Here is a 17,884-nt window from a genome sequence, read left to right on the forward strand (position 1 = left end):
AACTTCAAGACTTGATTCTTATGTGGACCAGCCAGTGCAGGGTCAGGTTCCATCACCTGTACCAGCCAAAGCATATACCACATATCAGTGGATGAAGCTACCTGATCAGTTATGCCCCAGCCCCATCTCTCATATGGAACAACTGGTGCTGTGGCCTAGCCCAGCCAAGACCACCACACAGGTTTTGTCCTCTAGAACATCTGTCGCCGCCCAGCAGGGACACTAAAAAGATGAGGCACACTCGAGGATCTGGGAAAAGCTGGAATCGCAACCGGACCCCTCACTGCCAAAAGCGGCCGCGTTTAAACCCTTTTCTCCATTGTCCCTTTCCCCATTGGCCTTAGCTTTCCTCTGCCGCTTCTCCAGCCCTCCCAGTCTTTCTCTGTTGTAGTCACCCTTCTTTGTTCTTGTCCCCATTTTCTGCTGCATTTCTCCGTTCTTGTCCTTGAACGTAGGTCTTACTACTTCTCTACCGCTTTGTTAACCATCACGGTGGCCTACCCAGACTACTGAGACAGGTTCTGGCACTCAGGACAGCCACTGGCCTCTGAACTGGGATCTCTTATCTCACTGGGGCCTCCAAATGTTACAGGGTGTGAGCAAGATCACACCAGACATGTCTAAGGTTTTATTAAGGAGTCTTTATTAACCAAGTTTGGTGATAGCACAACATACTAGAAATAGCAGATCACAAGTCCATATGGCAATCCAACCAATCATAATCCAACCAAACACAATCGAAAGGGGAACAAATGATCATTACCCTTAAGTCCATCCGTTAAGCTGAAGATCTGTGTCCCAGCTTCCCCAACAATATTAATTATCCTAAGAGACGTGCAACAAATAACCTGGACACACTTACAAAGATGAAGACATTCACCTTTCCTTAGCTTCTCTGCCCACATTCCACTACAGCTAGGCCTCACCTCTCCTGGAATTCCTGGTAGTACACAAACCAGAAACAACATTACTATATCCATTGTCCCATCTAAGCAGTACACAGGGACCATGCTCAGGTGATTACCTGTCCTGGATCAGCCAAGAGTAGAGGTGCCAGAGTAACGAAAACACCTGACCAGAAAGAGTGAGCCGCTGCTTCACAGGCCTTTTAAAGGGGTTTGTGAGGGGAATGGTTACACAACAATGCAATACCATCCCCTCTCAGTTGACAGATGAGTCACAGGTGGACAGGAGCAAATACCTAAGTGTTGTAAGTTAAGGAGTTAATTGGCGCTCATTGGGATAGGCAGGAACAGGACCTGGGATTGAAGCTAAAAGGACTAATTGGACTCATCTGCGTCCAATATCCCGGTGGAATTAGGATGTTGGGGGGAGAGTATACAAGGAGAGGTGAGGGAGCAATCACTGGCTGCACTCCATAACACACCCAAGCCTGGCTCTTGCCAACAGGTGCTACAGCCTAATCCAGCCTGTCCTGCCCCTAGACTCAGCCAAAACATGCTGTCTGACAGATGCTACAACCCTGCCCAGCCCAGCCCACTCCCAGTTCCAGCTCTCTGGTTCACAGTGGAAGCAGAGGCTTAGAAAGGGGTCCTGGAAATTCTCCTACTCCCAGCCCCAGGTCTTGCACATGACAGAGGGTGCTGCAGGCAGTCAGGCATGGCCCCCTCCTAATCTCAGCATTCACCATCAATTACTACATCGTGACTCAACCTGGCTTGACCCCAATCCCAGCCCTTGCCAGTGGATGCAGCAGCCCAGCCCAGACTACCCTGTATCCCCGAGTCTAGGACTCATGTGAACTGATGGCGTTGTGATCCAACCCAGCCTGACCTGGCCCTCACTGATGCTAGCATGTGCTGTGTACTGGCCCAAACTTGCTCACCTGCCAATGTACTCCACATGTATGAGGATGAAGGCTGCATCCCAGCCTAGTCTGGCTTGCCCCCACGCCCACCTCTCAAATTCACTAGTGGGATTTGCAGCCTGGCATAAGAGTTCGACAAGATCCCCTACCAAGCCTGCTTCTACCTCCGAATCTTTCATATGCCAATGAATTCTTCAAATCAGCCTGCCATGCCTGACTGACAGTCTTAACTCTCAATGGTGGCTGTTGCAGCCTAGCCCAGTGCAGTATGGTCAACACCCATCCTGGCTCTTGTGCATGCCGGTGGGTGCTGCCTGTCCCAGACTGGCCCCAGACATGAACCACACACATGCTGATAAGACCTGCTTGGCATGGTATGCACTCAGTCTTGGCTTTTGCATTTGCTGGCATGGTCCAGCCTGGCTTGGTCCCTTACAATCCCCCAGAGGGTGTTGTGGTCCCACAGAGGCAACCCCATAAATCCCTTACAAAATCTACACTCAGATCCAAATCTCTTGCATTCCAGTAGGTGCAGTGACCCAGACTGACATGACCCATCCTCTGTCCTGACACTTACAGGCAGGTACTGCAGCCAACGCATGCCCCCAGATTTCACATGTGCTGGTGGGTGGCAGATGATGCCAATTAGCCCATCCTAGGTCCCCAACATGGGTGGGTTCCTTGGCCTGAAACAGACATGCCCTCTGGTTTTCCCATTCAAAACCACTCTATTCTTATTCCCTCATTACCTGTGAGCTCAATGGCCAAGTCTGTGTAAGCCCCCAAAAGTCACCTGTCAAACATACCCTTGGCCACCATTCCAGGATGGACCCAGGCACGTTTCCCTGGGTGATCTGCAGGTCACCCTCCATCCCCTGCTATGTGGCAGCACATGGTATGCCTAGAGTCCGGCGTGACATCCCAGCCCGGCATCTCCCATCCCCCTCTTTGGTGATATACAGAGGTTCCCTGCATATATTTTAAAAAAAATAGAATAGGCAACTAATTTAGTACACTGCTATAGTTAACACAGATTTGACATTAACCAGACCCAGAATGCCCACAAACAATTGACGATCTTTTTCCCCAGGAGTGTAACACTTGCCTAGGAGTTAACTAGGCAGTTACCGATAGCTGGGGTTTCTCCTGTAATTTTATATGTCTAATGTCTTTCACACTTAAAAGAATATGTGATTGCATTGAGCAACCACCAGACCCCCCTTCTCTGAAGATTGATTGAAGGCACCTAATAATAACTTTTGTCATGTAACATACTCGTGTGTGTTCAGGATTAGGAAGTGAATAGATCTTCGGGTGTGCTATTTTCCTACCCTTTAAAACTACATGTAACATTTTATTCATAATATATTATCTGAATATTCTTATTCATCTTAGTTTTCATAATTCTTTAAACAGATTACTAAAATTTCAGGGGCTATCTTGAAAGAGTAAATATTCCTTAAGATAACAGAACATTTCATTCAAACAATGAGAGTCCAAATTTGTTTACAACTACTATAAAATACGTTTCACCTATACATGTTGAATCCCCCAAAAACATTCTGAATGAAACAATTTTGTTCAATTCTAAAATTCTGTACAGATGACAAACATTCATTATATAGTTTTGTTGGAATGATGGTGTCTAGATATTAGGTAACTATAACATTGATGGCCTAGTGCAATGGTTCAGTGGCTAAATCCCCATCTTGAATGCTGGGATCCCATATGAATGCCAGTTAATGTCCTACTGCTTCACTTCCCATTTATGGATATATATGTGTGTGTATATATATATGGATATATATATATGATATAGATAGATAGATAGATAGATATCTTTAGGCATGTTTTAAGGATTTTTTTTTTACATTAGAACAGTGTGCCAAAACTAAATCATGAAATAGTAGACAGTAATAATGGATACTATTTGTGAACAGCCTGGATCATAGGAAATAAAAACAAGGGAAAATGATGATAGACACTTGGAGGATTGTCAAGTAGAAGCAGTTTAGCAATTATTAGCTATTCTAAGGCAGAATATATCATAAAAGTTTAAATTTTGACTCAATATAAAAACTGGAAGCATAGCCCTGGTTGGTAGCCAAGTGGTTAAAGTCCTCACCTTGCATGCACCAGGGTCCCATATGGGATCATATCTCAGTTTGTATCCTGGCTGCTCCACTTCCCATCCAACTCCCTGCTAGTAGCCTGGAAAAGCAGTAGAGGACAGCCAAAAGCTTTGGGACCCAGCAACCAAATGGGAGACCTAGAAAAACTTCCTGGCTCTGGCTTCAGATCAGCTCACCTCCAGACATTGCTGCTACTTGGGGAGTGAACCAGAGAATGGAAGATCTACCTCTCTGTCTTTTTTTCTTTCTGCAAATCTGACTTTACAATAAAAATTTAAAAATACATATTTTAAACTAGAAGCATACAATACAAACATCAAAAGAAATCTAGACAATGCATATCACATAGAAAGAATATAATAGTGCACAGAAAAATAAATTACTGATTGCAAACATATCATTTTTAATGTGCTCTTTGAATTCTCTATGAACCTGATTTTTATGGATGAATCAGCAAAACAAAAAGTAATGTGAAAAATTGCTTTTTAGTGATATCCTCCTTTTGCAAATTATCTAGGCTATAAACACATTTAACTGACTTGAACTCAATTATTCCGTATAAACTTATACAAAGTGCATTAACAGCATTAAAACTTTTAAATATTCAGCTAGGCTCTATTTTCTGCACAAATTAATCCTCAATACAATTTTCAAAAATTTAACAGTAAAAACTTTTACCATTTTCGCATGTTTTGTGTCATTATTTCATCAATGTATTGGAGTCCATCTTAATGTAATTTCTTATCATTCACTTATTCTTCATTATTTATGACTTTCAATAACAAACAGAATTTTTTTCCCTAAAGAATGTATAAACATTGCTTTCCACTGTTACACCACTCATGTCTCACGTCCTAAATTTCTATTTCAATGCAACTATTTTCATTCTGTGGCAGTTCTGGTTCAGTATCCTGTCAGATTACATTAATGTCAATGTATTTCTAATGGTTACTTAAATTTCAACCAAGTGGTCACAGAGCGGGGCTGACCTTAGTGATCAACATGATACTGCAGAAGTTACAGTATACAATTTCTGAGTCTAGGTCAGAAAAGGTATTGCAGTGTCCACCTGAAATTGTAAGATCAGTCATCACAACATGTGAACCACTTTGGAACAGCCGAAAATTGGAGGCATTGAGGATTCTCACCAACATCATGACTAAGGACCAACTTCCTAGTCTGTGTTGAGTAAGTCATGTGACAAATGACTTTGTCATCTCCAGCAAAGTCTTCTGAAAACTGAGCCCAGTCAACATCTGGACAATAAGCTTGTGACAGGGTCTGAATCAAAATCATCAAATTATGTCACTCATTAATTCCTGCCCAAGATAAAATATAAGACACAATAAAATTTTATTGTAGCTTTAAGCCACAGAGATTGCTATAACAATCCTGTACTAATACTGTAATAGACACCTAGTATACAACTCACTACAGGAGCCACAAGCATTTATAATATCAATAATACCAACAGCAATTGATATTATTGATACCAATTTATTATATTATTGATACCATCTATTGTTCACTTTTTATTTAAAAAAGTCGATTTTTTGGGATTTTTGTTTTGCTTGTTGCTTTTTTTTCTTTTTTCTCTTGTAATCTAAGTATTTTCAAAGATTACATGAGAAAATATTCATGATGCAATGTTTAACGAAAAAAATTACAATTCTACACACTATCAATTACTCTAAAACATTAATTTATGTCTAAGTGGTAGGATTACACAGAATTCTTTAATTCTTTTCTTTTCTTTTAATTGTTTTAATTTTACATTTTATTGGAAAGCTATAAAATGAGAGATAGAAATCTTCCATATGCTGTTTAGTCCCTAAGTGCTTACAACAGCCAAGAGTAGGCAGGACCCATAGCCAGGAGCCTGGAATTCAATCCAGGTGTCCCATATGGATGGCAGAAAATCATGTACTTGAGCCATAACATGCTGCTTCCTAGGGCGAGTATCAGCAGGAAGCTGTTCTGGAATTGGAGGAACAAGAACTTGAACCAAGCACTCTGATATATGATGGAGGCATTTGAAGCAGCAACTTACGGCTGCACCAAACACCCACTGCAAAATATTCCGACACATAACACTTAGTTCTTGCCACATAACAAATTACCCCAAATTTAATACATAAAATAATACAGCTATTTCCTAACCATCATACAGTGAGGATTGGGTTCAAGTCAGCTGATCTCTGCTGCACACGGTAGTTTTGACTGAGCTTACTCATGCATTTACAGTTAGCTTGCAGTTTCACTGAGACTGAGGAATCCAAAATGTTTCATACTCATATCAGGTTCATAGGCTTGTATGGCAAGAATGGCTGGAATCACAACTACACAGAGAAGAAGAGACAGAGAGATCTTTCATCCTCTGGTTCACTCCACAAATGACCACAACAGCTGGGGCTTAACTGGTTCAAAGCCAGGAACCAGGAGCCAGGAGCCTGATCCACATCTCCCACAGGGTGCTGGGTCCCAAGGCTTTGGGCCATCCTCTATGCTTTCCCAGGCCACAAGCAAGGGAGTTAGATAAGAAATGAACCAGCCAGGATACAAACCTGTACCCACAGGGGATCCTGGCACTTACAAAGGGAGGATTAGCCAATTGAGCCATTGTACCAGGCCCCATTTTAACAACTTTGGGGAAAAAAAGCTCAAATCCAGTCACAATTCTGCAAGTTGTTTTTTTTTTAATTTGTTTTGTTTTGGTTTTTCATGTCCAAGATTTACAGATGCTTATGAGCACAGCAGTTAGGGTAGAAAAACTTGTCATAATTAATATTATCATAATTTTCTCACACAGAAAACCCATGAAAGGTTTTCAAGGGAAACTCGGACTTTAATAATCAATACATTTTTATTTGAAAACTTAACTATATGCAAGATACCACTACGGCACAATGTAAAATGAAAAGCAATAAAAATCTTTGACTTTACTGAATACAGAAATGTCAACAGCCATAAGGGTCTGAGACTTACCAAAACATAACTTTTCAAAACATTGTGTTGAATAAAAATTGTAAGAAAAACGAACAAACTCAGTAACTATTTTCCTTTCTTTGGGACTTGGACAAATGGCCCCATGACAGATGTATTTTTAGCAAGACAGATGTATTTATTCCACAGTTTAAAGTGGTTTTTGTAGCAATAGTATCAATCCTTGGGATTCAGGCATGAGGGTTTTTTTTTTTTTCCTTTTACTTTCCTGGCAATATGCCATCATCACTCTTCCTTTCCTAGAAGTTTGGCTTCAGTGGAATAGTAACCCAAGAAAGGCAGCATAGTACAACAGAGTATACCAACCTACAACTTGAAACTTGTTCAATTACTCCAAATCATGCACCAGCCTGTATTAGATTAGCGAAGTCAACATAATTAAGAAAAAGAAAGCACTTCATTATTTTTTTAACAGCCTTTTCTATACTTCTGAAGAATAGTACAAGCTTTCTTTTTCTACTGCTCTGTGTGGATACCTTTATGTAACAGTGTTAAATCTGTGATTGTGAAGTGAAATTACCATTGTATAAATTAGGGAGGGAAATAAGGAGGGTAGGTGCAGAATGTGGGCAAGTGGTAGCGTAAGGTAGGAAGACTCACTCTGCTTCTAAAACTGTGTATGAAATGTGAAATCTGTTGACTTTATATAAGTAAAAAAAAAAGAAAATAATCATAGATCAAAAATGTAACATGGGAGGCAGAAGTTTAGCATCTCAATGAAGACAGAAGTTGGGACAGATTGCCTGGATTTGAGTTCTAACTCAACAATCCACTCCAGCTTCTTTCTAATACGCACCTTGCAAGGCAGCAGGTGATGGTTCAAGTTTGGGTCCCTGTCACTCATAAGGAAAAATTGAATTGAGTTTCAGACTTTATGGGGGCTATCATTTATTGAATTATATGTTTCACTTATCTTTCCAGACATAAATTTGTTTTTTTAAAAGATTTATTTATTTATTGGAAAGTCAGATATACAGAGAGGAGGAGAGACAGAGAGGAAGCTCTTCTGTCCGATGATTAACTTCCCAAGTGAGTGCAATGGCTGATGCTATGCCAATCCAAAGCCAGGATCCAGGAACTTCTTTCAGGTCTCCCACATGGGTGCAGGGTCCCAAAGCATTGGGCTGTCTTTGACTGCCTTCCCAGGCCACAAGCTGGGAGCTGGATGGGAAGTGGAGCGGCCGGGATTAGAACCGGTGCCCATATGGGATCCCGGTGTGTTCAAGGCGAGGACTTTAGCCTCTAGGCCATGCTGCCGGACCCTCCAGACATAAATTTATTAACAACAAGAATTTTGTAGGAGAGCCATTATAATTCCTATTCCTTTTACAAATGAAGGAATTGTTTAAATGAGTTTCCCAAATCATTCTGATTGTAAATGGTAGAATTAGGACTCCACTCCATGTGTATCTGATTGCAAATCAGTATTCTTTCCGTTTACATTATAAAATATCCTCTTGAACCTAGTGCAATAGCTCAGCTAGCTAATCCTCCCTTTGCAAGTGCCAGGATCACCTATGGACACCAGTTCATGTCCCAGCTGCTCCATTTCCCATCCAGAATGCTGATTATGGCCTGGGAAACTAGTGGTGAACAGCCCAACACCTGGGGACCCTGCACGCATGTGGTAGATGCAGAAGAAGTTCCTGGCTCCTGGCTTCGATCCAACTGTTGCAACTGTCTGGAGTGAACCAGTGGATGGAAGATCTTTGTCTTTTTCTCTCCATAAATCCAGATCTGCCTTTCCAATGAAAATAAATAAAGCTCTTACTTATTTTAAACAAATGATTAAAAAGTAATCAATTATCTTAATGAATTAATTAACAACCAATAAATTATGTTTTAGATATATGAATCAATTGGCTATTCTAAATTATTTTATTGATTCACAGGACCTACTATGTCAACATTCTTATAGTTCTGTACATCTCAGATAATTTACAATGTAAACAAGTTATTAAAAAGTGTTTTTTGGGGGGACAATGTAAACAAGTTATTAAAAAGTGTTTTTTGCGGGGATCAGTGAAGTAGCATAACAGGCTGATCCTCCATCTTGTGGTGCTGACATCCCATATGGGTGTCTGTTCATTTTCTAGCTCCACTATTTCCCAACCCAGCTCTTCGCTTACAGCTTGGGAAAGCAGCTGAGGATGCACCAAGTCCTTGGTTCTCTGCACCCCTGTGAAGATCTGGAAGAAGCTCCTCACTGCCAGATTTTGAATATTACTTTCAAAACGTATAAATATTGCTAAATTGCATATTACAGGGTCTTATCCGTAGCTATCTTTTTTATCAAGTAGACACACACACAAAAAGCAAGAGAAAGAGAGCTCAATATCTTTTAAAATTAATCAGGTATATTTGACATCCAAAGACACTTGAAATTCTTAGTTCATAACAGCTTCCCATTGAATTATATGGTTCTTTTTCTTAAAATTTTTTTCACCTACAGAGGTACATATTTTATTGACTGAGACTGAAGAGCAGATAATACAAGGGATACATATAGTAGAAACTACATTTAAATCTACTAAAATAGTGGTAAGGCGGCAAACACTTAGGCAAATTTCCAGGTCATGAAACCATTTTGACTAAAATGTTAAAGAAAATATATTTCTAGTGTCCAATTAAGTAAATAAATGTAAAGGCTAGCACTTGATATGTCAAAGGATAACAAAAAGCCTGGAGGGAATGAATCCTCTTCTTTTTCTAGCCCATATTAGTTATTTCTGGGAGTTCTATACATACTAGATTTTATTTGAGTTTGTCTCAGTTTAATTCATTCAGTAAATTTCCAAGTCTTTCCTTGATAATAATTTTATTCCCCTGTCTGCCTTCTCTTAGCAACAGCTGACCTGGCTGCAAGCCCAAAACATGGTAATGACAAATCACTACCAGATGAAGCTGAAGGTTTTACACAGAGTACTTCCTCCAGGCTCATGACATTTTGAAACTCAACAAAATTTCTGGAGTCATTCAAAAATTACAGAGGCTTTTTTTTTTATATAAAAATCCTCAGGTTCTGCTACATGGTAAAGCATGAATCAGGACTCACATTTTAAAAATCTAAAAAACAGGAAACCAGTTGCAGAAAACCAGGAAATACTATAATACAGTGACTAGAAATAAAGTTACTAAGCAAAATATGCCATTTCATGACAAATTATTTGCTTTTAAATTATTTTCCTAATAGTTTGCTTTTAATTTTTACATTGTGTTATTTGTAGTTTTCAATATTTGTGACTATTTAGTAGTAGCAGATGAATTTGAATTGCTAATTTACTCTTTAAAACTTTATTACTGAATTTACGCAGAACTATCTTAGAGAATATTTATGATTATTTCTAGTATCTAAAAAAAATTTTAAACAGAATATTCAATTCTATAACTAAGTCCAGAATAAAAATGACCCTATCCATTTGATTAATGAAGAAACTTACCTCAGTAACTCTTCCTGATACTAACAATGTGTAATTTTTCACCTTCTAGAAGTCCTAACAATCTTTCTCAGCACTAAACTAAATATCAGATTTTCACCCCACATGTTATGTAATTTATTCTGAAGAACAGTTGTAAAAATCACCTCTTAAATGTATGTGGTATGATTTGAGGGTAATGTTTTTGATGTATTGAATGGCTATGTGTACACGTAGAATATGTACAAGACCTACCAAATGAAAACTGAACATCTGTAAAACACTTTGTTAAAAACCAAAAAATGTTAAAAAGTTATAAATCAATTTGTGGATGTTTAAAAAATGCATATTTACCCTGGACTTTGCAGATCTGATTTATTCTTAGGCTTAACAATGCTTACAGAGGTTTAACCTTCAGCAAATCGCAAGAGTCCGATTTCTCCATGATCCCTTTCCTGCCAATGCATCCCCCATTACTTTTTCGTAAAGCGGCAACACTGTGATCAGAAAAGTTAGACTTCATGATTTCACCTTACTAACTATGCAAATTTAAACATGTTGCTAACCATAATCTTCAATTCTCAGACCCTGAAAGACGGAAAGTGGCTATGACTATCTGATGACGGCTATTTATGAACTAGTATTAGGATCAAAACCAAAATGAGGTTATATATGGGTAAAATGTCATTCCAGAAATAGCCCCTCACCAGCGTGACAATATTTATGCTGCTTACTCTCTTTCATTTCTACTTCCATTTGAAACAAATCAATCATAAATATCAGCTTACTAAACACAGTACTCAATCTAATCATGTGATAATGATGAGAGCTCTAGAACACTTACCTGAGAAATATTTCCTGGGGCTGAGTCCTATTTGTAGCAATGATGTCTAACTTTTTAGTAAGTTTTCCTATAGGAATCAAGACCTTTGTGAAGTCCTGTTACAAAAAGTTCTGGCAAACCACCAATTCCATACTTTCCCTTGAAACTCCAAACCAGATAAGGTAGATGTGATTTTCTAGTAAATACAGATTTTTCCCATAGCAGAAAGAACATGTGCAAAGAAATTGCTGACATTAAAATGTAAATTGGAAACACTAAGCCTAATGCTTTATTAGTAAAATATCACAATCGGGTTACTGTCCAACCCCCTTGTCACTGCTTCTAGTTACCCCAAAAAGGAATCCTATTCAACTTATGGAATTTTATGGATTTTTTCTACATAAAAGTCTGAAGAAGTCTCAAGATTTGTTAACTTTACCATTTCTTTAACATACAATAAACAAGACTACGCTAAACAAAAGTAACCCCTTTGTCTACAATCTGCTATAACCATTGGAAGGGGTAGTGTACACTATTAGGAATAGCTATTTTTCCTAAATTAGAGACAAGTCCATTTTTTTTTTGCAAAACTGGACCCAATATAATACTATCAATAGAATTCAAATGCATTACTTTACAGAATAATGTGAAAAAGAAAAACAATATTGGGCCCGGCGCAGCAGCCTAGTGGCTAAAGTCCTTGCCTTGCATGCACCAGGATCCCATATGGCCTCCAGTTTTTATCCTGGCAGCCCTGCTTTCCATCCAGCAAACTGCTTGTGGTCTGGGAAAGCAAGGCCTTGGAACAGTGCACTAACATGGGAGATCCAGATCCTGGCTTCAGATGGGCTCAGCTCCAACCGTTGCAGCCACTGGAGAGTGAACCAGCAGACAGAAGACCTTCCTCCTTATTTCTCCTCCTTTCTTTATATCTGACTTTCCAATAAAAATAAGTAAAATAATTTTTTCAAAAGGAAAAAGATAATAATGAAAGGTTCAAAATGAGTTAAGAAAGGGTAGGAGTTATGGCACAGTGAGTAGAGCCAGTAGTGACAGTGGTATTCCATATGGGCACCGGTTTTGTGTCCCAGTTGCTCTACTTCCCAACCAGCTCCTTGCTAAAAGCATGAGAAAAGCAGCAGAACAAAGTCCAAGTACTTTGTCCTCTACCACCCACATGGGAGACTCAGAAGACAATCCTGGCTCCTGACTTCTGCCGGACCCAACGTTGTCCATATGGAAAGCAAAAATTAGGAGGGAAATACCTCTCTCTGTATCTCCTTCTTTCTCTGTAACTGATTTTCAAATTTAAAAATAAATTTTTTTAATGAATTAAGAAATTGGCAAGAACATCATTCTTTTTTGTCAGTATTACTTGTTTTAAGCTGAAATATAATGAATGCTCTATTCCTCAGAAAAACAAAACAAAAACCTTAATTACAAGACATACAAACTACCTTAATGTGAACTCTGAATTTGCAAAACCCTCATCTCAACTTTTCCCTGTCTTTCTCCTTGGCCTGGAGCTACTGCCTGTGTAATGGCCACCCAAGGTTGACAATAAATGAATTCCAGGAAAATTTCATAGCCAGCCTGACATTTCCCCTACACAAACTAGTACAGTAACTGGTGATAATAACTGACACAGCAGTGTACATCAGCTCTGAGTGCTTCAAACCCCCCAAAATAAAATTTCAGTGAGCTAAAGATGGAAATAAAGAAACTTCAAAGGGTCATGTCTAGACAACACCTTCCTGTCTCAGGGAATTGCCTGCAACTTTCACTCTCCTGCAGACGAGCAAGAAGGAAAGCCTGTCAAATCTCATTGACCACAGGTAATGATACAGGGTAATTTCTTCTGATAATGTCACCCAAAAAGGAAATCCTACAGACTAAACCGATTAAGCCCTCAAGGGAAATATCATATGAACAAAATTGTTTTTTGTTTTTTGCTTTTCAGGAGTTGCAGTGAAGAAGAGGTTGTAGATGTGATTTTTAAGAAAGATTTGGGTCTTTTTTGCAAAGGAAAGGAAAACTAAATTTTGAAAAAAAAAAATTCCTTTTGATATGTAACAACACGTATGTCTTTTACAAGTTTCTTCTATTAAACGTGTATGAACTTTTTAATCCTCGATTCCTCAAAATCTGAAGCTTTTTCTAAAGGGCATGATTATATTTTGAAAAAAACAATGTGACTTTGGTAATTAAAGCAGTTTGTAGTCATACTGATGTGTCTGAGATGAAATAGGAAGACACAGCTTTGAGTAACTGAACTGATTTTATATGATTATATAAATTCAGTATGAAAACATGTTTACAGCATCAACAAATAGCACAATGAAAGAAGAAATAATAAGCAAGGATTGAATACTAATAATTTCAAGATAAATATGGATTTATTGTGTTTATTATGGTGCTATATGTACTTTTTCTTTGAATGAACTTTTTAAAATGAAGATCAAAACTTAAAAGATTTTAAACTATTTTTCTCCTTTTACCTAAAAGTCCCTTCCAAATGTCCTATTATTTATTTTTATTTACTCTAAAAGCAGAGAGACACAGACAGGTACACTCAGAGACAGAGAGATCTTCCTTCCCCTAGTTCATGCTTCAAAACCCAGGACTGGGCATGCTGAACCAGCAGCTGCACTCAGTGCAGGTCTCCATGCGGGTGGCAGAGGCCTAAGGATTCGAGTCATGACCTTCTACTGTTTAAAGTGTACATTATCAGGAAATGAGGTCATAACTTGAACCAAGGCACTCTGACATAAAATGGAGGTGTTCCAAGCAATGTGTTATGTCAAATGCCCCCGAAAATTATCTTTTAAAAATTATAAGCTTGGCAGGCATTTGGCCTGATGTGTAAGACACCAGTTAGGATACCTGCATCCCATATTGTAGAGCCTGGGTTTCAGTATCACCTCCTGACACAAGTTCAGTTTTCTGCTAATGTAGAAGGTAGCAGATGCTGGTTCTTCAAGTATCTGAGTCCCTGCCAGCCACAGGGGAGACCCTGGCTGAACTATCAACTCCCGGTTTCAGCCCCCAGCCCAGCAGAGGGCGGTTATGAACATCTGGGGAGTGATTCAGTACAAGAAGCCTCATTTTCTTTCTCTTTCCCTCTGCTTCTCAAATAAGTGCTAAAAAAATAGAATAAATTATTTTATTTCTTTATAATGACCACTGAATTAGTAGACTGCTTTACTTTTACAAATTTATATATACTAACAAATCTTCTTGACTCCCCAGCTTAATATGCCTCAAGAGTTGTAGTCACACAATTGTGTACGGACTGAAAACACCGTCTATGACAGATGGTGCAGGTGGAAAGCCCGTTCTTCGTTAAGAACTCTAAAGCTTTCAGATTGCATAGGGAGCTGATCAGGTAGGTCTATCTACCTTTGTACATTTTGATCCTACAATGTTTGAAAAACAAGCTTTGTTGCACCTTTATCATTCAGTGTGACATTGCTCTAGGCACCCTTACTGATATCTTCATTTACCTCCTGAGGAGAGTGAAACACCTTCTATACTTTCTCTGGTGAAACTGTAACTGCTGTGCTGTGTTTATCTACAAACGAATACTTACAGCACTAATACACAGTCCTGTCTATTTTAAAGAGTTGTCTATGAAACTCTGAAACTTTTGATTTAAAGAAACACATGACCATATTGCCTGTCAGATTTGCTAGTGTTCTTGGTTTGGATTTCTGCATTTGAGTATGCTGTTGAACAATGTGACTTGGGCATCAAATTTAGAGTAAGTATTAATTATTTGTTACTAAAACATTAAATACTTTTAAGACAAAGCCTACCAAATCTAGTTTAAGGGAAAACAGTAATCTTCACTGATAAAACATCTGATCGGAAAGTTTAAATCTTTTGTATTTTTAAAAAATATTTATTTTATTGGAAAGGCAGAAATACAGGGAGGAGAGACAGAGAGGAAGATCTTCCATTTGCTGATTCACTCCCCAAGTGATCGCGACGGCCAAAGCTGAACCTATCCAAAGCCAGGAGCCCAGGGCTTCTTCCAGGTTTCCCACACACGGGTGCAGGCTCCCAAGGCTTTGGGCCGTCCTCAACTGCTTTCCCAGGCCACAAGCCGCAAGCTGGATGGGAAGTGGGGAGTCCAGGACACAAATTGGCACCTATATGGAATCCTGGCAGGCGCAAGGCAACGACTTTAGCCACTAGGCTACCTCTCCGGTCCAAAATCTTTTGTATTTTTAAACTTTTTATTTTAAGGTTATTATTTAAGTAATAGATGGTGTGTGTGTATATCATTTAAGTTTATCACTTAAGTTATTAACTTCATGACTAACAAATTGTGCCCAAGAGAAGCCCTCTAGAAGACGAACTTAAAAAACCATAGAGCAGGCATTGGCGTAACCGTTAAGATACTCTCATCCTGTGTCACAGGACCTGAGTTGAAGTCCCAGCTCTTCTACAGTTTTCTAAATGCACACACTAAGAGGCAGCATGCGACGGCCCAAGTAGTATGTCCTTCCATTTATGTGGGAGACTCAGATGGAGCTCAGGCTTCTGTATTCAGGCTGGCCCAACTCTGATCGCTGTGGGCAGTTAGGGAGTGAACCAGCAAATGGAAGATCACTGACCCCTATTTCTCCCTATTTCTCCCCATTTCTCCCTATTTCTCTGCCTTTCAAACAAATTAAATAAATGTAAAATGTCTTAAAACCCTAACACCCATGTTTTGCTGATTGTAAATGCAATTAGAGATACACTATGAAAAAACATGAACAGCAAAAATAGTTAATGAAAAAAAGCACCCATCTCAAACTCTGTGTCCTCCCTTTTCCTCTCCATGTATCACTTTGTATATAGTTGTGATCTTTTATATAATACTTTATGCAGGGCCCAGCACAATAGCATAGTGGTTAAAATGCTTGCCTTGAAAGCACTGGGATCCCATGTGGATGCCGGTTCTAATCCTGGAGGCTCCACTTCCCATCCAGCTCCCTGCTTGTGGCCCAGGAAAGCAGTCAAGGGCTGCGAAAAAGCCTTGTGTCCCTGCACTCGTGTGGGAAACCTGGAAGAAGTTCCTGGTTCCTGGCTTCGGATTGGCACAGCACCGGCCATCATGGTCACTTGGGGAGTGAACCATCGGACGGAAGATCTTACTCACTGTCTCTCCTCCTCTCTGTATATTTGACTTTGTAATAAAAAAAATAAATAAATCTTTTTAAAAAAGCAGTCAACATTCTCAGAGAAATGAAAGCATATTCTAGTCCAAGTTTGTTGATTTCTGTTGTTGGCTGAATGTTAAAAATGGCTTAAATAATTATGTACTATCCGTCCTAGAAATATATTTTCATAAAATTTTATTTATTTGAGAGAGAGACAGCCAGAAAGAAAAAGAGATTGTCAATCTGCAGGGTCATTCCCTGCAACAACTGGAGCAGGACCAAATCAAAGCAAGGAGCTAGAAACGGGGTACCAGGGACCCCCTATGGAGCCATCACCACTGCCTCCTGGGGTGTACATTAGCAGGAAGTTGGAAGAGAGTAGAGCTAGAATTTGAACCAAAGCACGCAGGTAGGGGCTGTAAGCATCCCAAGCCCCCTCCTAACAATTATGATTCACACATCTGCCAGGCACTGTATCTTAATGATTTCATTTTTCTGAGTAGCCTGCTTGCTCCAAATAGCTACTATTAACAAGAAAGTTAGACTCTTTTTACACATACTTTGAGGAAATTCAGACAAACTCTCTTTAATATCCTTCCTCTGTGATTTCAAATGGACTTCAATTATTAGTGACAAACAAAAAACATCAGGGAAAAAACAGCTTTAAAAGTCCTCCTTATGTAATCTGTAACACACTTCCTTCTTTAACACATTTAAAATTGGTTGTAAACAGCTTTTATTATTTAATATATCATAGAAATTTTCATACAGCACCAAAATTATTTGTTATTCACTATATTCACCATTTTAATGACATAATTATTATTAACTATTTAAGTTTCATCATTTTAGCGAAGCATAATTAACCTAACCATATCCCTACGCACTTACTTATTATAAATAAAGCTATGTGAAACACCTTACAGTCTTGGCAAAATTGCTATACTATTTTCTTTGCATTTAAAAGGAAATACTTCATTGTAAACATTTTAAAACTTTTTGCTATGTGTTTTTTAAAGCTTTAAAAGCTTTACTAGTTTTTTTATACTGGTAAGAATGCAAATTATCCTCACCCTCACTAGTATTACAGGTCCTGTAAGCTCTACAATTTTGATTTGTAAAAAAGGTAATATTATAATACTGTTATTTGTAATATTAAGCTTCAATTTCTTTGATTCTGTTTTTCCAGACCATTTTTATAAAACAGTCACACTTCTGACTATTTGTTTGTGGGATTTTACATAATAACTCATATAAACTCTTTATGACATAAGATTAACAATCCTTTGACAACTTTATTGCAAATTTACTTAGTAAGTTAGAAAATTCATCATTTGAATAACACACAAAACAACTTTATTTAATACACCACAATTTATAGATGGTATGTCAAAAGTGTCTCTAAGATATATTAAATGCTACAAAATAATACTGAATAAGTTTCTCATGCCTATTCTCCCTATAAAAAGCACAATTTCATTTATTTTCACAATGCTAGAGTAACAAAGTTTAAATTAATAAGCAGTTTTCGA

Source organism: Ochotona curzoniae, unplaced genomic scaffold, assembly GCF_017591425.1.
Source record: "Ochotona curzoniae isolate NIBS_2020 unplaced genomic scaffold, NIBS_Ocur_1.0 contig_4612, whole genome shotgun sequence".
Classification (NCBI taxonomy): Eukaryota; Metazoa; Chordata; class Mammalia; order Lagomorpha; family Ochotonidae; genus Ochotona; species Ochotona curzoniae.